The 23,528-nt window shown below is 47.2% G+C and overlaps 1 protein-coding gene across 1 annotated transcript in view; it reads right to left on the bottom strand.

The window, feature by feature from the left end:
* LOC104544028 (reticulon-1-like) overlaps positions 1-23,528 on the bottom strand; it is a 109,467-nt gene that overhangs the window by 19,448 nt on the left and 66,491 nt on the right.

The following is a 23,528-nucleotide window of genomic DNA, read 5'->3' as shown; positions in this document are numbered from 1 at the left end:
TAAAGAGCAATGAGGAATTTTTGCCCAAGTACTCCACGCCAAGGGCAGCCAGCAATTACATTTTCGTGAGAAGGCTGTCAATAGCAGAGGAATGGGCCAGATCTTGGCTCTGCTTTCGCCCTTCCCGCTGCCTCGCAGTCATTCTTGCACCACACGTTTTCTGGGCTGCAGAATCACTCGGAGGCAGCTCAGGTGAAAAGGCCGTGAGCTGGGAGATGCTCACGGCTATTTCAGATCCGCTATTTGCAGCCTAGGTGGTATACACACAGCTCTGTCCGTGCTGTCTCTTGCCCTGGGTCTTTGGTGTTTTCCCTTTGGAGATGTAATGCAGTGATGAATTACTTTTTTCTCAGGTCTTTAGACCACAAAAGGAAACAATAAGCTGGTAAAAAAAGACAATATTGTCTTAAACTGGTGCAGTTTAAGTCTGGAGCCAAATACTCCAAAAGAAACCCCATGTCCTGGCACATTACATAATGTTCCAGCTTCCCTGAGATTTCTTTTAGAAGTCTTGAAATCCCTGGGTTTATGAAGGGTTTTTTTAAAATCATCAGTCAAAATATCTGAGTTGTTCGCAGGGACAAGAAGTGAGTTTTGAGATGTGTTGCTGAGCTTCTGCTCTGCTGCCTCTGTTTCACTTTGTGCTCAGCAGAACTGCTCTTCATGCCCATTTTTGCTCAAAGTCTGAGATTATGTTAACGTCTTTGGCAACAACCATGTGACATGAGTCAAATGAGTGGGTGAAAGAGTCAGGTGAGACACACTTTGCACTCACTTCCCTCCCCAGGAGTGAGTTGGCCTTTCTTTGAGTCCTAGTAAGTGAGTCATTTGTGGGGAAGTCCTTAGATTTGGCACTATTGTTAAAAAACAGTTATCTGTTTTGCTCTTTGAACCACGGATGTGCAGTTCCTCAGTGAACCTGGCAGAGATCCTCTCCACCAGCCATCCCAGCGATGGCTGGGGCTTCGGCAGTGCCATTTGAATTCACTGACTACTGCAGGCAACAGCATGCCAAACACCTAAGGATCAGTTTTGATTTACTCCTGGCTCTTCAGCAGTGGATAATTTCTCTTGGTTCTTTAATGTTATTTTTGAACCATGAGGATCATAGAAATGAAGCCTCTATTCCTGCCATTGACCTAGAAAAGTCTTTTGATTCTTTCCAGTGGGACTACTTTTCTCAATTGCTGGGAACCTTAAAATCAGGTGTTGCTCTCCTTTGACGGAGGTGGTTGGTACATCTTCATTCCTCCTTTAAGATTTGATCAGTAAAGCTGATGAGACCCTAAAACTCTGACTAAATTACTGCATTCCCCCATTAGAACAGGCTCTTACGGCTCTTGCAGCCTACCCCCATTTTCTAGCCTGCTGCTTTTAAGCCTGCGCTGCTAAATTTGTCTCCCTTACAGCATTGCTGGTGCTGCAGCTGGCATTATTAATTCCATTTCATTAACTGATCTTCCTAATGGACTGGAAGACAAAAGAGAAGACAGTCCTGAGACCACAGCGCGGCTGGGCCTCAGGAGATCTACGTTCAGACTTTGCATCTGCCACAGGCTTCCTACGTGACCTTGCGAATCATCTCTCTTAGGTCTCTGGGTCTGCTTGGTCTACTTAAATTTGGAGCATCGTCTGCTTTTTAAACTTTATTTCTGCAGCAGCCAGCACAACATCTGCTGCTCTAGCAACAGAGCCTCACATTTTTACAATACGGGTTACTGGCTGTCATTCTTAGACAAGGGGAAATCAAGCAAGATCATAAAGATTAATTGAGATTGCATTGCTCTTGGAAATGGTGAAATCCTGCCTGGTGCTGGGCAAGGATGCTGGGGGATAGAAGAGCTTTCTCTAGCCAAGCATGCCCAGAAGGGATGAAGACACACTTCTAGCAAATTCTCAAAGCAAGGTCTGGTGGCCGGTGCCTGAGCTGGGGAAACGAGGCCTGGGCTTTGCCAGAAGCCACCAGGGCCTCTGTCTCTGCCTGGGCAAGGTCCTGTGCTGGAAGCAGAGGAGGTGGCCCCAGAGCAGCTCATCTCACTGGCTCTCACCCCACAATGCTGGCAGGCACAGCTCATCCGAGCTGCTTTGCTGGGAGCAGGAGGCAGTTAAGAGGCAGAAATAAGAGCGTGAGCAGTGACCACGCCGGTACAAGCACGCATGTATGCGGTGCAGCATCACACAGAGAGCACTGTGCCCCAGGCAGGCAGACGTGCTGTGAGCCCGGGCAAAGTGCCACACCAACCCAGCTTTGGCACACAGCAGCACACGATGGGTCCTGCTGGGTCAAGTCCTGCTCTTCACTTCTTCACACACCCAGGTCCTGGGCCGAGGCAGCTCTGGGGCAGCCCCCAGGGAAGATGTGCCCACAGAAATGCCTGAAGCTTTGCTTCCAGCTTACAGGGGCCGCCTCTAGCTCCTGCCCTACTGGGATCAGGCCCAAGTTTTGAAGCTCCAGGTGCCGACTCAGGGGCTGGGATGCTCTGTTCAAGTGCAAAACGCAACTACAAATTGTGCAAATGCGACTGCAAATTAAACCGACAGCCTGCAGGCAGGGACTTGGGAGACTGAGGATGCTTTTGCAGCTGTGCCACAAGCCTCTGATTCAGGCTGGGATTCTCACAGGTAGCCAAGGGTGCTTGCAGACGGGCTCCGGTTTGCAGCGTTTCTGCTGGCTTCTCTGCTCCTGTACCCAGTTTCCTATGCCAGCCCAAACCGGGCGGGTAGGAGAAGGTGCAGAGTGACTTACTGCAGATCAGAGGCTTTTCCCTGGCCTCTGTTCTTCCCAAAAAAGTAATTTTCTTCAGGGAAGGGAGTCACTCAACAGGGCCTGAGCTGCTCATCCCTCTGCACCCTGCTGGAGAGCTGCTTTGAGCATCTCAGCATCTTTGCATCTCCCACCACTGCCCCCACCCCACTGCATGGGAGGGGCGGGAGGATAAATGCATTTGTGGTGGAGGTGTGCAGATGCTCTGGCTGTGACCGATACACAATTGTCATGGCAACCCCAGCTTTCTACAGAAAACAGCAGAAGATCACTAATACGGCGCTGGATGGAATAGCCACAACCGCCTGCTCCATGGATGTCAGACACCTGGGTACCAAAATGCTCTCTGCAAAGGGAGGGATGGCACTCGGCGAGCCATGGCTCTACGTCGTGCTTGGGCTGAGAAGTCAGGTGCTAATATGGCCAAATCTTGGCTGAGGTTGCAGAGGAAGGGCAGACAGATCAGGGGAGGAGGTTAGAAAGCAGCTGCTCCTGTCCTGAGCAAACACAGCCCTACAGCACTTGGAAAGGTGCTGGAAGAGGCAGGCAGTGGCTGCTTATCCCAGCAATGCTAACAGAGCTGCGTGGCACAAAAGGCGGATGGACAAGGAGTGCATTAGGACTGTCAAAGGGGGAAAAAAAACACAAAAGGAGAAATTAAAGCCATTAAATACTGATGTGTAAGACAGGAATGTCAGTGCAAGGCTGTGGGAGGGGAAAGCAAAGCAAGAACACGAGCAGGGCTCTGTGAGAGCCAATATGAGCACTGACTAGAGAAATGCTTTGGACAGTGAAGCAGCACTCTGATTTTTAAATGTTATTATGGGCCTCTAGGGTAATTAGAAGAATTAGATCAGGAAATGATGTGCCAGAAGTGTTGCCTGGAAAGTGGTCAGAGTTGTGTTTGCTGGGGAAATAAGCAGGAGAAATGGTTTTGTGGGGCATTTTAGGACATCGGCTGGAAGAAGATTTACACAGAAAAGCAGTGATGGTTTGAGTATTGCAGGGGCTGGCCCTGCCCTGGCACATCCCCTCACATGGGGCAGAGGGAAAAGGAAAGGATGCATCAGATGTATGTACCTTATGGAAGATACCGTAAGCAAGGTCAAGCAAGCTTCCAGCATCAAATCAGCAAAATATGCAATGAAAATCCACACCCTGGAGCCAGCTCATTAGGAACTTCCCATTAGTCATCTCTAAAACTAGGTATCTTATGCATACAGATGCAAAATGATGAAAAAGAGAAGAAAAAATGTAGAACTGAGATCAACCCACTGAATCTGTGGAAATGGGTTTCTCTCTGAAAAACAGATTCCGTCTTTGAGTACTTGAATATGCTGCATCCTCGCTCCCCCTCTCTACACACAATGAGAAAGTCCTCATTTGGATGCTGACATTGAGGATCTGAGAAAAGGCAATTTCAGTCCCCATTCTCAAGGCCAAAGGATTAAAGGTATATCAGCAAAACTATTTCACATTTAGAAAACCAAACCAAAAGGCCTAAGGAATTCAGATTTCCTCGATAAAATAAACACTATAACCCATATGTTCCTGATTTCTTCTACAAAGCAATGATAGCCCTTTACTCTGGGGCGAGCATGAATATGTAATAGGAGGTACAGAGTGAATTTGAATATATACATGTAAAATGGAACTCTTTTGCCATCTTTATCAAGTAATAAGGAGCATGAAAGTTCACTGGACAAAACTGAGCAAGGGAAAATGTTTTCCTTATATCACAGTACGTTGAACCACTCTTCTTCAATAATGGATAGGGTGTGGATATGGTAGAAGTAGCAGTAACTTCAGAGTAATGGTGTAGATTTGCAGAGATACAGAAATAGCTGCTATCCCAGAGCGCTGCACATGAACAGTGCGAGGTGGAAGGATAACAGACTACATTTTCTGCATGAATAGCAAATTCCCTTGCAACAGGTTTGGCTTTTGCAGAAACTGGGGAATTCCAAAGAAAATAGTAAAATAGGTCTGGGTGCGCACTGCAAAAGGTCTGCTGGGATTTCTGAACTGCCTTCCCTAAGTGTTTTACTCCTTGCAAACATTTAAGTACCTGAGGCTTTGCTAAAACTCCCTGACTGAGACAGGTATCACTAAACATCCCTTTGTACTGGATCAGATCCCTCATTCTTAATTAATAATCCAGGGACCAAAAGCACAATATCCCTGTGTTCCATCTAAGGCTCTTGCACTTCATATGCCAGATACTTAAAACTAATCTCTCGCAAATGAAGCAGAAATAAAACACGACATTGATTTTAAATTATGATAAATTCAAGAAAATCATAACCTATGTATATGCAAACAAAACAAACCCAAACCCAAATGCCGTATTTCGGTTTGGATGAACCTCATCTTTTATAGGTGGATGTGATCAGCTGCTGCTGAACGTCAGGCAGGTCTCTGTGTCCTGTTGGTCCCCAGCATCTGCGGGTCTGGGCTTTGGGTACCCTCAACTTGAAGCTGAAAGGCTGGGGGCTGAACCCTCTAGATTAGGATGTCTAGCACTGGGGACCAGTCTTCATTTTGGAAGCAGCAGCTCTTACCTATTTCAAAATACTTGCTTTTCAATTGTGCTTTTTTTCCTCCTTTTTTTTTTTCCTCAGATTGCTTGACATTTGAAGTGATCAAAGTTGCCTGTGAACCACAGCTTCTAAGTTTCAGATAAATATAGCCACACTGCTCTGCATTTGTTTGTTTTCCTCAGGTTGCAAACTTGCAGTCGAGACCTACTTATTTTGGAGCAGGGAGAGCTGCTGCTTGTCACCACGTGCTTCAGCAACTGGGGAGGAGCACAGCCCTTGCAATGCAGTGTCCAATCCTGCTCTGGCAACTCACAGCAACCAAACCAGCAGTCCCCGTGCTGGATTTAGGACCCTGAGCATCCCTGGAGCAGGCAGAAAGCAACAGGAGGCATGATGCATGGAGACAGGCTGCTCATGGGTGCACGGAGGCAGCCATGGCTGAGCATGTGTGACATGCTCAGCCCACGCTGACACGCAGGGGGACAACTCTGAGCCCTTTGAGACACACTGAAGCTCTGTAGGCTCCAGGGTGTGGATAAAACCACATGTGAAGGCAGGAAGGTCATAGTCCCCCCTTCCTTGCCCACCCACGCATACCCACTCAGCCCAGTACAATTCACTTGGCCTCCCCATTAGCTGGGAAGTAAATGTGGCAATTACTTTGCATATCTGAAGTGTCAGAACCCTTTGGCACATTTCACTGACGCTAAATAATTAATGAAGGGCTCTGATTAGTGTGAATCTTGTGGAATCATCAGACAGTGCGGCATGACATTTATTTTTACCTCTCAACATCTGAGACAAGGCTTTGTTAAGAGGCCAAGGATGGATGGGCTTCCCAGCTGCCAAAATGGGAGACTGTCCTTATTGAGCCCTGCCTATGCCATGCAGGTTTGTGTGAGCCTCTGTGCTTTCCCCGTCCCTCCCTCATTTTGCCCTCAGACTGCAAATAATCTGGTTTTAGCATGACCTAGGGAGGAGGAAGGCTGCCCAGCTGACCGTGGAGCTATTACATGAGCAAACTGGGTATCTTTGGGGTCCTGAAGTGCAGAGGAAGGCATTATCACCACCTCTCCAGGGAGAAGATGAAGGTAAAGCAAAGGAATTACATTAAAGCTGAGCCCTCCTGACCCCAAATGCCACTGCCATCATGACACAAGCTCCAAACCCCACTGTCCCTGCCCTGCCCCATGCCCCTCACCCCTGAGCAGTGAAGGGGCGCGTTCGCATGCGCAGGGAGGATGCTTTCGACCCCCGCAGCAGCACCAGTCAAGCACCTTGAAAAGTCGCCTCTCCCTAGAGGGATTTCCTCCTCACCGAGAGTTTTGGATAAACACGAGGTAAAGGATTCCTTGCAAGGAAAAGCAAATATTTTGGAAATCGTGTACCTCAAGTCTATGCCTGGTTTTGTCTCATCCAACCCATGTTTCCATGGAAGCAGAGGAGGGAGCGGGGAGCCTGTGGCTGCAAATCACAGCTATCTCACTGCCTGCTCCTGAGTCTGAAGAGACAAATGCATCATTAAAAATAAAACAAAACTGAAATAAAAAGTCCCTTTTTATGGTCGATAGCTGCTATTTAGTGATGCAGCGTTGTTTTTAGGGACCAGGGTCCAAATGCATCAACAGCTCAATGAGACCGAACTTGGGCTTGTTCTCAGAGGAAACGGAGTGTGCGCTGAATAAAATGATTTTTGTCCTTTTGTTGATCAAACTGGTGTAGTGATTGTGTGAGCACAGAGAACGGCAGCAGAGCACACAAATGGGAGTTACATAAACAGATTAAAAAGATGTTTTCAGTATGGTTTGGAGGAGTGTATTTCAGAGAGAGACCAAAACAAGGATGGATTAGGAAATACAGACTGTTTAGGATAACTGAAGGTTTATCTGTTGATCCAAACCTGGTTCTGATCTCAGGAGTGAATCTCCTGAAGTCAGTCAGTTGCTCTTATCAACATGCCCTTTGAGCAGAGACTTGTTTTTCATTATAACCACAAAGTTTCCTGGCCTTTAACTCGCATCTCGAGGCAATCACCGCATTCAAACAAAACACGCAGTTCCTAACAGTTTGCAAGCGTGTTGCGAATCCATCTTCTTGCTGCTGAGCCAGGCACGTTTCACTGGGAGTAATTACCATATATCCTCAGGTAAAAGCTGCTTCTTACCCAAAACGTTGCACTTGGCGACGTGAACGCAGTCGCTCCGCAGAGCTGCTCTCCAGTGACTGAGCTGGATCTGCCCGGTTGCCTTGTGCCGGCTCCTGGCAAGGTAGCAGGGCTGATACATGTGCAGCCATTATGTGAGCAAATGCAAAATGTCCTTCCTGCATTTACCCTCCCCTCAGAAAAATATATATCTGTTTTACAGCAGCCTGCCTTCTCCCAAGAGGCAGCAGAATTTCTCACCATGAGGTTTTTTTTCTCCTTTCTTGACTACCAGGCAAGACAAATCAGGCACACTTATAAAGACTGCCAATTAGAAAATAGAGGTGCAGACTCCAGTGAGTTAAAAATCCTGAGGTTTTAGTGCTGGTGAGACTTCCTTCCTGCAGCTCTGTGTCATGGATTTGGAGCTGTTCTCTACAGCTGTCTGAATGCTGAATTTCTGAATACTGTGATCAATACTGTATTGAATACCGATTCCTGTGATCTAATGACAGCTCTGTGTGGATCTATCACTTAAGTAGACAGCTTGCAGGGGGAAACAGCAAAAAGGGACAGAATGGGTCAAATCAGCTCAACTTTGTTAGATACAACACCCAAACAGGGAAATACATGAGATGAAAATCAATTTGTCAGGGAAAATGAAGGGATTTAGCTTGAACCAGGACTGGCCCTATTTCCAGAGCCTGCAAAGGTCCCAAATAACTCCAGACCAACAATTCTGAATGAGCAAATGGCAGCATCACCAAAGGTATCGTTCTTGCCTTTTCTAGCCTGTGAAATTCGTTGCTAGAAGAGGGCTTAAAGACAGGTGGCCCAGACAGGGTAGGACCCTGCAAACGCCTTTATGCAAGGCTGGAGGCAAAGCCTGCAGAGGTGCTGGGTACCAGCATCCCTCCAGGACCCGCAGGGAGTAGGGAAGCACTGCTGGTTAGTGCTTGGTTTCTTTCCTCATCCCACCAACAGGAGTTGCCTGGTGGAACTGGTTGGTACTATGAAGTGAGATAATCCAGGATTTCTTTCTTTCTTAAAATCACAGACATAGAATCATAATAGTGATCAGCAGCTTGTTTCTACCTACGCAATTGATGAGCAAGCCATTGAGTGTCCACTGGACCCAATGGCCTGAAGGTGGAAGGCTCCTGTATCCCATTCCCAACCCTGAGCCCATGAGAACAAAGCTCTGCAAGGTCTCCAGACTTGGCAAAGGAGGACCAGTGCACCTAAACTCTTGGACCGAATAGGAATGAAGTGGAAGGCAAGGGGAAAACTAGTGCAGATGAGTCTGGAGGATATCAGAAAAGCATTTGCCTCTAGACAGTGCAGGATATTGATCTGCAGTCACACAGCAGCACACGCTGGACAGGAAGCATCCAAAATGCATCAGAAATTGGCTGAGGGAATGGGAGAAGACTGTCAATAAAATCAAGGAGCATGGCAAACAGAGGAGGAAGGAGGAGGCTAACAGGGCAGCAAGCGCTGCAGCCATGGCTGTTTACCTTGTGTTGTGTATCAGTGACCTTGAGAGTGATGCCATTATCTAATGATGCCAAATTGTAGGAGGCACAGAACAAATTAATTACAAATGAGAGTTTAGGCTTACGGTCTGATAAGCAGCTCATGGAGTTCAATGGAGAGAAGTTTTAATGAGATTAAGTGACAAAGCCATCACTTAGAAGGAAGCATTAAACAGACTGCAGACAAGGAGAAAGAACTGGGGGCGAAGGCAGAGAACTATTAAAACCATCTGTGTTATTAAAAGAAGAGTAAACAAGGGCTGTGCCTCTCAGGGAGAAATGGAGATAATAGGAAGGCGTGCTGGCACTGCCAGTGGGAACTCTTTCCTTCAATGTCTTGTATGTAGTGTCTGAGTCAGGCTCAGGGGGATATCGGTGGAGCACAGCAAGGGAAACCCACCACGCATTTGGGACCAATACAAGCAGCAAAGCACTGGTTGGCTTGGTAGGAATTACTGCAAGGAAGAGCCCTGAGAGGAGGCCCAGGAGGCCTGGTGTTACAGCAGGCAATGGGTTGGAGCTGGACCTGGTGGAGAAGACCTTTGTTCTGGGCCATCTCAAGAGTGTAGCAATCAAGGACAGGAGCAGGTTACCAGTTAATATTTCAGGCCAAGAAGGGTAGCTCTTAAATAATAATAGCTACTCCTAATGATGAATAATTAAAGCAGCCCATTTGGTCCTCCGGCCCTTACGTAGTTCCGTTCCTTTAATGCACAGCAGAAGCATCATTTATAGTACATGGCAGGAGGAAATGTGTGCTCGCACGAACTGGCTGTGCTTCATCCCCTACCAAACCTGCTGCACCCTTCTCCATGAGCTGTATTTAAAGCTGAGTGCAAATATAACAGGAACGGGAGCAGTTTTGAATCAGACTGATGAGGCACCCAGGGCGTAAAGGCAGAGCTGTCTTACCATGCAGCAAACAGCCTGGTAGTTCTGTGCAAGGGTAGGGAATGCAGATCGCAGCCCTTGTTCATGTTACCCACAAGCGATGGGCCAGAACCATTCCTGAAGAGGAGAAGAGACTCATCCCATCTTTCAAGGGAGGTGGGCAGGTTTCTGTACATCTGTTTTACAAAACAAGTATTAGACACATCTCCTCACCTTTCCTGTTCACGATGGGACAGATACAGTTGGGGTATGGGGTTCTGACTGACATCGCCAGGCATGTAGTGACTCAACAGCACAAGGATTTACCAATTCTCACTCCTCAAATGGATCCAATTAGGTAAAAATTTGGGAACAGAGCAGAGCAGACGCCAGCCCCCTTGGTTGTCTTCCCCCTCCCTCACCTTTCCACTCACCCCTCCACATGAAGGGTAACAGCATGGCAAGGGGATGGGAGAACTGAAAAAAAGGAGTGGGCACCAGGCAAAGCAGGGCTGACCCCCAGCCAACACAAAATGGTGCAATTCCCTGGTTTCATGCATTAAACAATCCTCCTTAGACTGAAATTCATCCTGCAAACTTGCCAAGGAGAGGACCTTACTCTCCAGCTCTGGTGGGGGTGGTACAGGGGCTTGCTTTGCTTTTGGCTCTGGAAACAGGAAGAAGCACTGGGCTCTGCAGGAGTCCAAAGTAACCAAGGAGGTATAATTTGGATGCAGCTGAGCACAGCTGGGCATGCTGATGTTGGCTCTGCAAAGGCCCAGACAGTTCCTGCTGTCCGTGTTTCTGCTGCACGATGGTCTCCTTGCTTTCTCTGCAAAACCTCCATTTAGCAGCTCTGGCAGCTCTCTACTGAGAAGCACACAGCAGACAGGAGGAGATGGGAAGGTTTAGGAATAGAATTATACATACAAGTATGATACATATCTATGTCTGACTCAAATCCATTAATAGAAACTGTAGATCTGAACTCCACCCTTGCCCACAGGGCAAAAGCAAAGCTTGCATCTGAATAAATCCTGACAATCTCAGCTGCCAGCATCTCCAAATCAGAGCAAAAACAACAGGAGCTGAAGCCAAGCGCTCTGAATATTTTCCTCCAGAATACCCAGGAGAGCTCGCTATATGTAGCAGAGCCACTTACATGGTGTTTGAGGCAACATTTCTCTTCTTAGCAGAGAGTTGCCAAGAACTGATTCTGCTCCCCAGGCAGGACTCAAACCACAGCATAGCCAAGCCTGTGAGTCCATGCCTATCACACTGATCCTTTCAGCCCCTCCCATGCAGCACCAAGCATGTGTTACATGGCCACTGCTCATCCCTCCCCTCAAAACACAGTGTCATGCACACCACTTTGATGAGACACCACTTCCCTGTTCCAATGGGATCTGAAGTGGAGGAAAGAGGGAGGGATACCTGCAGACAAACGCCCAGATTGGTCTGGGAAAGAGGCTCTAACCTGGAAAAGGAGCACTGGGAGAAGACATTGCAAAGCTTGTGACTGATTTATAACCAGGGGGGCAGGAATGGAAGGAAGCAAGAAATTTTTAAAGGGAGTAAGAGGAAACAGCATGTTCTCCAGACATCTCAGATGTGGCTGAAAAGGGTTAATCCCTGGCTCTTACCTGCTGTATCACAGTTGCCCCGTCAATGCCTATGGCCCTAGACAGCTGCTTGCTGGCCATTGTCAGCTCTCTGCAATACCCCCCTCAAAGGGAAGGTCTCCCATCACACTGAGCTCATCTAGGCCCACAAGCATCGCCAAAGTCACACCTGTGTGCATGGCCAAAACATTCACTCTCTCCTCTACAAAGGGCTTGCACCCAGCACCAACCAGCACCTAAGGAGCAGGATCCCAGACCAGATCCTCCGTGAAATCTGTGACACTGGGGCATTTTGCTGACACTTCCTTTGGCATTTTCTCTCCAGCACTCTCATTTATTTCTCTTTGCAATGTCAGTTTGCCCTACGAGCTCAATGAATAATTCAGCATCATTAAGCACGTGTCAAAGTCCCTTCAGCACTTAGTAAGATCCATTCTTTGGCCGTTTTCTCCATTTAAATTGAATTCCAACACTCTCCGCTGCTGCTGGAGGAACAAGATCTACAAGTAGAAAGCACATTGGCATAGCTATATGGAAATATAGCTATATATATGGAAATCACCCCTCTGATAGAAATGGTGTGCTGCTAACCATTGTGCTCAATGCATGATGCCTTGTGCTCCTGCTCACTACCACTCTGAATAATGAAGAAACCAGCTATTTTTTTATAGACATCTATTAGATGTAAGGGTCAACAACCAGGCAATAAGGATAATCTCACAAACCAGCATTCAGAAGAACCTGGGGTCATGTCCCAGTTCCGTTGTGTATTCCTGGCATTATTGAAATGAAATCAACTCATCACACCCAACAAATCAATTAATCATATGATAAATCAGTCAATCTCAGTCCCCCTTTCAGCGGCTTTTCTAGACAAAGGGGCTTTAAGATAGGTGCACATGTGTTTCAGCATCCTATCTGTAAGATAACAACAGCATCCTCTCCTTTCTCGCTTTGCCTGGAGATTCAGACTGTTTCGCTGGTCCTCGCTGCCAACCTGCAGTGCTGAGAAACGTGGGGCTCTCAGCACGGACAAAACCTGTAGGCTCAGTGCTTCTCACAGTCCTGTCACTGCGATTGAATCATCTTTATTTCAGGCCCCTAAAATGGCACTGCTCAGGCCCTTTTCCTGCAAGGACTGAGGGCTGTTTCTCTGGAGCATCAGACATAACTGCACACACAACTTCTGACCCAGTCCACACATGCACTTACCATGTCTGAGAGCACCGGGCAGCAGTCAGCACACAATACCCAGCTGCAATAACTGCACAAATAAAGTGTGTAGGTGAGCGCTCACTTCAGAAGGCACAATTGCTACTATGGCTTTTATTAAATTCCACTCATTTTATGACTCCCTGGTTGGTGCAATAAACCTTTTGCTCTCAGCTAAGAGTATGCATGGGCCTGCTGCTGTTTCAGCAGCAAAGCGCCAGCAGCTCCAATGCAGGCATCCCGAGACCAGCAGCGACAGCAGCCCCTTCCCTCACTTTGGAAAGCAACTTCCATTCCTTGGAAAAGTTCTCTTGCACTTAACCTAAGCAAGTAAGCATAGCTGCTCTTGTTTCAATGGTACATTAGCCAACAACATAACCTTCAGAAATCCTGCCTATTAATCTCCATTGGCTTTTCTGTAAGCTCTCATACCCTGCTCCTTGCTGGTTGCCCAGATACAGGACTTGTTTTGTGGATGTTATCAGCATTTAATTAGGCTGTGTACTACAACTGTGCCCTGCTTCTGTAAGGAGCTGTCTCTATTTCTAAAGGAGAGCAGAAAATCCTGTCTGCACAATGACTGCCTCTGCTAACAGCACTCACTGAGGGAGTAGAGATGCTAGGTTGCTTTTAAATGAGTTCCTCTGAAAACAGCGTCTCCAGGATTAGCAGAGGCTAGATTTTGATTTTACACCACTGTGGTTCCCAAGTAACATCAAGCAAGACCAAGGGTTTACATCAGCCAGGCTGTGGGTGGTATCAGACTTTGGAAATCTGCATTTCTTTTTTCCCTTTAATTTTGCAATCTCATTGCACCTTCTATTCAAAAGATAAGAAGCAATCAGAAAAAAATACATTTTTCTCATTTGTATGAAATGTGCTGCTTCAACAGGGTTTATTCACACTATGTAGCAACACCAAGAGCTGTTTCCCTGGCAAATTATTCTTTAGGATCCAAATTGAAAGGGGACAGTCTTTACTGAGATTCCTACTTTACCTGGCAATCTGGATGGTCTAACGCCAAATCCTTAATGCAAGCTGATTTTGATGCCTTGGAAGCCTTCTCCCTCGAAGACATGGCTTTTTGCAAAGGTAATACTGATCATCTGTGTCCTTTTCGTGCCTCTCAAGTTGCCCCAGCTCTAGAGGACTCCTAAGGTCACCTCTCACAGTAGTTTGCACTCTAATGCATTGAGGTGTGGATTATTTCCATATGAACTGCAAGAAAGCTTCTACATATTTTCCAGTGATGTTAGAAAATTGCAGGAAAGTACTGGAGGACCAGCAGCACCCAGGTAGACCCAGTCAGCACCCATGGTACAGCAGACACCCATGGGGAGCTGTGACATGAAGCAAACTCCAACACCAGCTGAAACCTTTGGAAGAGGTCACCAGTTCCATATAAAATCACTTGGCACCAGTTGGGAAAGGGATTCTCCAAGCAAGTGATACCAAAAGGCTTTCAGTGACTAGACTTGAAAGTCAAGATGAAGCTGCAAGGAAAATAAACCCTAAAATGAGGCTTCTAGGAAAGCAAAGAGCATTTCATCTAAAAGCAAAGCTACTGGCAGGGATTTTCCCCACAAAATATTCACTGCCGTGTAACGTGGCTTTCAACACACTCATGTTTTGTGTCTTCTGAGCCCCGAATATGCAGGAAACAAATGCTCTATCCTCTCATATGCAGAAATGCCTATTTCTGAAGCCCAGGGATCTCTGTATGCCCAATTTTCATAGATGATGCTTGGCTGAAGCCTCCCACACTCATAGTGCTTGTGAAATCTACCATCACTTCCAAAATGAAACACCTTCCCTTTTGTTGCTCAGAGCCAGAGGAGGAAGAGAGGACATCTGTGATACCTCCCTGGAAAAAAGTGGGCAAAATTGCCCAAGGTCAAGAGAGTTAGGAAAAAATTACTGCAGAGGAATAAAACAAAAGAAAGTATCAAGATAAGATTAAGAATCAGAATGACAAAAACCCTACCCTTTCTTCAGGAGGGAAATCAAGCCCTTTGAATTGCTGTCCCTTATCTTCTATGTTGTTCTGAACCGACCTGAACACAGCAGTCTTCCAAGGAGGAGGAAATAAATAAATCCCCTTTTCAGTCAACATCGCTGTTATGTCCCAGTCAGCAGTGCACTCTGAAGCTAAGGAAAACAGCAGTAAAACCAGTTCCCACCCCCAGCTTTTATTCCCAATGTGTCTTGTCACAAACATCCCCCTTCACTACAGTCAAATACATTAATTTTAACCTCATGCTATCTACCAGACACAAATAGCAACACCCAGGGCAGTCTTTATTCTGCTAAACATCTGAAGAATTAGAGCCATCCTGAAACAGAGATGTTCAAAAGTTCGTATTTCACCTCTCCTTGAGAACCAGAGATGTATTTCATATAACCACACCTTAATCATAAATTTAAATCTGACCTGAAATGAGTCCAAACTCTTCATTTGAATTAATCAATAAAATCGGTGAAAACCCATGATTCCCAGCTCAGAGAGCACTGCAGAGGTTCAGAAGCAGCATTTCTAGTAGATCAGAAAACAAAATATTCCCAAAGTTGCCTGCAAAACACATTTCTGAGAAAACTGCATCAAGAGGCAATTATTAACACATTCTGTGTTAATAAAACCAAAATTTTTGGATTTTTTCCTCCACCTAATTTTTGTTATAGTATATAAACTTCCCTAAGCACCTTCTGAGCTAAAAACTCAAATTGGTATGGAGAAAGCTCTTTGACATCATTTATGGAAAAGTCTTGCAGGCATTACAACTCTTCCCCTTCATTATATATGAGTTGGTGTTTAGTTTCTTGTTTCTGTACACCCAGAATAAACATCTCTCCTTACAATAGATCGTGTCAGCCACAGAAAAGCTAGCACCAGGTCTTAGATTTCTCTGTCAGCAACAAATCTCCAAGATCTGCCAGGAGTATCCAGGCAAAGCATTGCTATATCTAGGGAAAAATGGCTATGATCAGATTGTCAGTGTCGCAGCTGTGCCTGAAAGCTGAGGCATTGATCACTGATGCTAGGAGTCACCGAAAGGTACACCATGTCAAGATTTTGGCTTTTAAACCTGCTTAAATAGAAGCAGGACTGGGCCATTCTTGGGTGCTTAGCTTGGCAGGGCATGCACATGCACATGGATGTGGACATGGACAGGGACATGGACGGAGGCAGAGCAAGCAGCGGGCTTGTGCAGCCCAGGCCGCAGAGAAAGGTCTTCACACATTACACATCTCTCTTCTTCGGACCTCTTCTCAACAGGTTGCTGTTTGTGCACAGATACCCACCAACTCACTGCACTTGGCTTAGACTTTGCCATTCCTGGCTTTGATATTTAAACATTTGAACGCCTGTACACCTACATACTGTCAAACAAGTCGCTGTTTTTCTTTCTTTTCTTTTTTTCTTTGCTGGTCAGGATGTAATCTTGACCTGGCAGGTACGTTTCATAAACACCTTCTTGTGTCATACCTATCGGAAAGGTCTGTATGCTTCTGAGTGCTATGACTTATGGCATCTCTTCAGAGGCAGCCCTTTGCTCTTAAAGGGAAGACAGATGATAACGGAAGGATAAGGGCTATAAATTTTTATAGCTCTGTACTTAACTCACACGTGGGCAGTGGAGTGGATAGCAGTCCCAAGAGAAGATGTATGATCCTCCTACATTAAGCTATGCCCAATTCAAAAGCACCTCTGAGCATCCAGCCACTGTGTTTAAGATGCTTTGACACTGAGGTGTTACAAGTTTGACCCCACCCAACACACAGGGAGTAATTTTCATGAGTACAGCCAAAAATCGGGGGAGGAAACAGATGCCAGAGGTGAAATGGGCTATGGACAACACAGGTTGTGATCTGAAGAGTATGAGATTTATAGAGATATTTTTTAAGGTCCTATCAAGGTCCTGCTGTGGTATATGCGCATGGTGCTAGCCATGACAGGGCATCATTGCCCTTGGCAGTTACTGATCCCAGCCACTGTTTGAGCAAACCATCATTTGGGGAGAGGAGAGAAAAAAATCCCCTGTTCATTGCTTTGCTCTGATCCTTTCCAGGGCATTTCCTCACTTAGGAGACCCTGCTATGCTCCCATCAGACCAAGACCCCAGAGCCCACATCTGACCATCCATCAGCTCTCCTTGTCCCCTCTACAGAGACGACAGGTGACCTTGCAACCACCAGGCCAGAAAGTGCCAAACTCACTCCTTCCTCCCTGGAAAAAAAAAAAAGGGTCTGGGATGAGTGGAAGAGAAATCACGTACAGGACAAACCTACCGGTGTGCGCACTGCTCATTTCCACCACCACGACCTGCGGCGTCCCCAGGTTTCTCCAGCTCAGCTCCAGTTGAGTTATCACAGCTTGAGAGTTACAACCAGCTGCCCTGTGGCAGTTGAACTGCATTAACTGGCCAGGAAAGCAAAGGCACATTTCCAACTGCTTGGCCCACAGTGAAAAAAGCACAGCTGTCAAGTTCCCTCTCTTCCTCCATGGGCAGAGGAACTTGACCACGAGTTGCTGCTGGGACAGCTCAGCTGGGATGGGAAACTCCTGCAGTGACAGCGACTGAAGAAGGTGTCTGGGACCTTACTGCCTTGGTCATTCAAAAGCCTCTGGAGTCAGACCCCACAAAACAAGGCCACCTGAATGTGTCTGCAGAGTCCATGTCACCACAGCTTGCTGTTTATGTCCCATCACATGTTCAGAGTAATTTTTTGGATTCCTCGAACAGAGCAAAAGCAGAATTGCAAAGTAGTTGGAAGTCAAGACTTTGCGGTCTACCAATCTACTGCAAAACCTCCCAAAATATCAGGTATACAGCATGGAAAAGTGAATCCTTGGTACAAAACTATTCACAGTAAGAAAATCACCCCTCACTCCTGGCTGCAGCTCTGCATGCCTCAGACACTTTTTAATTTAAAACACTTTTCTTACTTTTATCGACCAATCTTGGAACAACAAGGGAACAACAAGACACTTCAGACAGTTTGAAAACATGACCAGAGAGGAAAAACTGAGGAAGTGAGAATTACTTAGCCTAAAGTAAAGCAGGATGAACGAATGGCAATGGTTTTTGATAGAGGCCTGGGAGCTGGTGGAGGATCTGCCAACAGAGGCCTTTCCAAACTGGTCGCATGCATCTGTCAAGAGGGACCCTGGTTGTGGGCCAGGAGAGGGGCTCTTTGGACCTTGAGAAGCTCCTGCCAGCCCACTCCATATGAAGCTACGTGGAGTGGCACGGCTCCTCTGCCCTGCTCCGCAGTGTGTGTGCAGCTGCTGCTGCTGAGGCAGCATCACGGGACTGACCCAGATTTGCCAGCTCCAGCTCTCAGCTACCCCCAAACCTCTGCCTGTGCTGAGAAGATGGACAGGTAGACAAGGCCCTGAGCAATCCAACCAAAACACCTTGAGCAAGGGGTCAGACCAGAGACCTCTACAGGCCCCTTCCCACCTACATTATTCCACGTGGGAGGCAAGCACAGAGGTTCACCACTCTCCTAAGATTTCATGGCAAGGCCAGGTCTAGATTTAGATGTTTACTTCTACGGGCTGGTTTTACCCAGTTCCTACAGCATCGCAAGGTGAAGACGCTCCAGGCCCAGGCAGGACATCCTTCTCCGCTACACCTTTTCCAAGCAGGGATTTTCCAAAGGATGCAATGCTACCAGAGCCCCATGAAAAGCAAACTGAAGCAGGCAAAACAGATGGGCTGGAGTGTGGAGGCACTTACAGCAGATGGCACTAAAATATTAAACTCACATTACCGTATGCTTAAGCTGCGGCCTGGCTTGCTGCTGACTGCATAGCCAGCCTGGTGAAAGCACGCAGATGAGAAATGAGCTTCAAATTGCTGAATCACCCTACCAAACATCCTCTTCCCGCCGAAAAATGCCTCACTCGTGGCTCCTCCAACAGCAGGGCCATGCTAACACAACGCAGACGACATTTTGCTGAATGAAAAGCATTCCCAATAACTTAAGATCTCTCCCAGATCTCTGCTGGAAAACCACCTCCTTGAGAAACCGTGTCAAATCAGTTTGTCTGTGGCACCAAACAGGGGTGGACACAGCAAGAGCTTAAAGTGAGAAAGTCCACGCTGCTTTGTGCTTGTCCACTGCGAGACAGCCCTGGACACCATGGGATGGTACAAGAGGTGCCAGGGAGGAGGAGAAACTTGTTCATCAACCCAGGGCATTTGCCGATGTCACCCCAAAACCAGAAGTGATCCTGACTGCAGCTTGTGACACTGTCTGAGACACTGGGCAACCACATAGAGATGGGTGGCCATGAGCTGTGGTGCTTAGAGCTGCAGTAGACACAAAGGGTGTGTGATAAGGACACAGTCTTGTAGGTGAATAACCAGATTAATGCTACAAAAGCCTTTCATAAGGCATAAAAATCAGGATGTCTCATAGCAGAGTGGCATAGGACTGTGCTGCAGAATAAAGCATTTTAAATGATGAATTTTATTTGACTGCGTTTCCAGCAGGTCCTGCCAGTTGGGCCATCTAGTATGTCAGCGACAGCACAACCCACCAGCCCCGGGCCTGGGTTTCTCTTTTTCCATGCTGAGTTTTGCCATAAAATTTAATTTAAAAAAAAAAACAAAAAGGGAAGTAGACATTACTACGAATGTCCACATCTTTATCTTTTTTTAACCTGAGCTTAGACATCTGATCTGAAAGGTAACAACCTGCTGCACATTCCATTGAAAGGCTGAAGCAGAAGGAATCTCCTAATACTGCCATCGAAGGAGAGGCTGGAGAGGGACGAGATGCCCCAGCATACGGGAAATGCCTGCCCTGGATCAGGTCCCCAGGCTGTGGGACAGCAGCGTGCGGTAAGCTAGGCCACCCCAGCAGAGAACTACCAACAGGCATGGCAAGAGATGACAGGAACGGACTCAGCCAAAATGCTCCTTCCGCACCTGCCTTGCTCCAGGCTCCTTTTGGGCTTCTTGCAAACTGCCCTGGGACAAAAGATGCACATTTCCAGGAAAGCAGGTCTTTTCTGACATCTCCTGCATGCCTAAGCCATGTGCAAGACCAGCCTGGACACCATTTGGGCTATGCAGTGTCACAGCGCTCTGCGGGCCACACAGATCAACTGCATTATTTTCCTAAGTTTGGGAAAATACGTCACAAGACAGGGCTTTCTTAGAACAAACTTAAAATAATGCATTCCTTGCTCTGGCTACTGCAAAACATGAATGCATCTGGCCTTCTTCTGAAACGGAGCTGGCAACCTCCTTTCCTGCAGAGCCACAGCCAGACAACGTGCTCTAAGCCCTGTTGTGTAAGGGCTCTGTCCACCTCTGGGAGGAGATGCCAGGAGTGATGTGGGGGCAGTGACAGCCAAACAACACGTCTTGTTACAGCTCTGCCTTCCCCTCTTTGCCTCTGCAGGAGGCAAAAGGGTTGGTAACGCTGACGTCGGTAGCAGCTGAACAACTCTGACCAAAAGCCTGTGTTGCAGCAAGCAATGCAATTTTTCTGACTACGTGGAAAAGCGAGCGAGGCTGCTCAGCGGTTAACCGCACAAGAATAGCCCCGCTCTTTCAAATCGTCATAGTCAGCTCCCGTAAAATGGAAGTAGGAAGTCCCTGCCCATTTTTGTTATTGCCACTGGATGGCAACAGACGTTAAGCAGAGAGGTGGAGTTATCACTGTGCAGCCTACACATGCACTTGCCGTGTTCCACCTTCTTATTTAGGGGAACATCTGTGATTTCAGCACACCTAGCAGACACACCAGAAAGGTCTCAGAGGGATTAAGTTGTGGGCTGGCAGCACCACAATCAGCACGACTGTTCCTGGGGCCGGGTTGAATGCTGGGCTTTCACTTTGTACAGCTTCTCCATGTATTTCCTGAAGTCTGCAGTCAAAATCAATTTTTGCCTTGCCAGCCCACGGCAAACCCTTCTGATGAGCCATGGAAAATATATTTAATGCCATGGATATGAGTAAAAGACTCCTTGATGGTATTACAGTGTCATGCTGTGAAATAGTTAACACATGTGAAACTAATGGTTGAGTATTTTTAAATTACATATGCCTGGCTATGAGCTGCCTGAAGGCCACAGAAAGATCTACAGCTGGGTGTCAAAACCACAGCCAGGCGTGTTGACAGCTTCACTTGACCCCTCAGTTTCCTATGAAACTCCAGAAACACTGAGCTAGCACTGACCTGAACTCAGGTGGGACTTGCCATGGCCATGGGGGATCAGTCCCCACTTGGACTCTGAACATCACCAAAACCATTTTGACTCAATGAGGATGTGCGGTGGTAGCGTAACACCTCAGAGATGATGTGTACCAAGGAGGTAAACAGGAAACAACAAAGGTTTTTCTCTTTTCTGTCTTTTAACAAGTACGTAGTCACAGCTTGTTAGTTTTCTCTAATGACAGATAACTATGATTAAGATAATTCTCTTACTTAATGAATGAGGATACTGTTCTTACTTTGGGTGACATTGTTCTTCTGCACCTCAGCTGTGTGGCACTGCCACATCTCTGTCTGTTCTCATACTTTGGTTGAATGTGGCCATTGCCAAATACCTGCTAGGTGCAGCCAAGTTGGCATATGACATGTGCATATGATGCCGTGATGTAAGGCTCTGCCAAGACCTCCGGTTGATGCTATGAAGGCAGTCACTGTCCCCTTGGATGTGCTCTGCCACATCATTTCCCTGTCAACCGATGAGGCTCCAGGCTGATGGAGCCTGGGATGACCCATGAGGGATTCTCTGTTTCCACCAAGCCAGTTAGCACATCCCCCAGCTCACCTCTGATACTGAAAACCACTGAAGGGTTTCACGTGAACTCTCCAAGTGAGGGACGAGCTTTCCTTTTCCAGGTCAGAAGGAGAGCCCCGTACTCTACCTTAAACATAAAAGTGTAACTAGCACCCAGATGCAGCTACCCATGCAGAAAATACCCAAGACTGGAAGGCAGCGTAAACCAGACCCCACTATCATCCATATTTTCTTATCTTGAGCCCACCTCCCCATACCTTGAAATCAGCTTTTTAAAGTTACACAAGTTTTAGCAATTATCTTCTTCAGAGGCTTTACATTTTTCTTTTCCTTGCCTTAGGCACTGGAGCATCTCAAGTGAGAAAAGCACATACTGAAATAGTCCTCTACACACCACCAAATAGTAATTAGCTGTCCTGGAGGAAACGTTCCTGCTACTGCTGTCCTACAAGAATACAGATAGGAAAGTCTGCTCACACACACAGGGATGTTCTCCAACCATCATATGAGAACAAGCCTCTGCTAGCATCAGTTCAGGCGATGACAGAAACTAAATGAGACACAAAAGTTAGGCCAAAAAAGTCTGAATACAATCAGGGGGACTGCAAATTGTAATGGGGCCTGAAATCTTAAAACTGAGGGACGGGCAACCAGCTGCCCGTGTGATATTCCCCAACTAGTTTCCCCAAATTCAAGACCACACCATGACGAACACAATGCAGTTGCAAAGACCCAGTGCTGGATGCTGCAGGAAGGGTCCATAAGGTAAATTCAATCAGCCCTGCAGCTTCTAGGGTTTGGGCAGGGCCTGGGCCACTCCTGCAAAAGGGGAATGTGGGAAGGGAGAGAGAAATGGTTGGAGCTCATCCTACCAGTGAGGGAGCTAAGAGATGCACAGCACGACATTGTGAGCTCTGAGAATCTGGTAGGAAAACATACTTACAAGCAATAATCATATATTTCTTATTTTCAGCCTGTTAGTGTCATTTGTTCATTACTGTTAAGAATATTTCCTTGCACTGCAGATCTTGCGGTCCTCAGCACATCATGCAAGCTCAGGCTGCTTCCTTACTAGACTTGAACCATTGGGTTCACAGTGCTAGATTAATCAGTTGTAAAAATGTGCCACTTAAATGAGTCTGCCACATCTCCAGGCCATCATGCGTCTGCACGAATGCAGAGCAAAAAGATGCTCTCTAAGGAGCAGGGGTGGGATTCGCCCCTCCTCCATCTCTACCCAGCTGTTTGCAAGGCAGCAGCAGCCCTGAATTGCAAAACCCCACGCCACAGAAGAGTCGCCCCTGGGCAGCCAGCCCAGCTGGGGATGGCAGAGGGGAGGCAGGGCAGGCATGGGGCAGCCCCAGTGTCCCTCCTTCCCTCCCTCTCATGCCATTCTGCAAAGCCAGAGACATGCAGAGGTCCTGGCTATTTAGAGCTGGCGTCTTGCACAGAATAAAATGCCTTTTTCTCTTGTGCGCCTTGCGAACTGAGCCAGTTACAGGCCGCAGGGGCCCCTGGCAGTGTCAGTGCGCAGTGACCATGTGCCACACTTTGGTCCTCAGGCTTCAGCTGGTGGTGGCTCTAGAGGTTTGGTGGATCCGGTCAGATGTCAGGGCCGGGCACAGCAAGCCCTGCCCTGGCTGGCTCTGCACTGGCTTTGAAGGGAACCTACAGGGACACAAGTGTCCTTTAGCTCACCTGGGTACTTGGGATGTGTCCTGCCCATCCCTCTCCCAGAGCTGGGTTAGGGAAGGGCTTTCCGAGGGGCACATGGGATGCCCCTGAAGGCACGCAGAGCTGGGATGAGCACCCCCAAGCCACCCATCTCCCTGTGCCAGTCTGGAGGCATACACAAAACGCCCATTATTCAGGATGGAGGGTGCCAGCCAGTGTGATAGAGATGCGTTTAAACTGAACCTGCTCCAGAAACACCCAGACCCACCGAATTCAACCCTTCTCAAAATCTTTCTTTTTTCCTAAATGTATCCTCAAAAACATTCTATTTACATTTCTTGGAGGGGCAGGACCATGTCCTTGATTGCACTCCTTCCCTGGGGTAAGGCAGGCAGCATTCCAAA

The sequence above is a fragment of the Mesitornis unicolor genome, unplaced genomic scaffold (genome assembly GCF_000695765.1).
Source record: "Mesitornis unicolor isolate BGI_N332 unplaced genomic scaffold, ASM69576v1 scaffold11487, whole genome shotgun sequence".
NCBI lineage: Eukaryota > Metazoa > Chordata > Aves > Mesitornithiformes > Mesitornithidae > Mesitornis > Mesitornis unicolor.
Note: the sequence above shows the minus strand (reverse complement) of the source record. Positions and strands in the feature narration are given on the sequence as shown.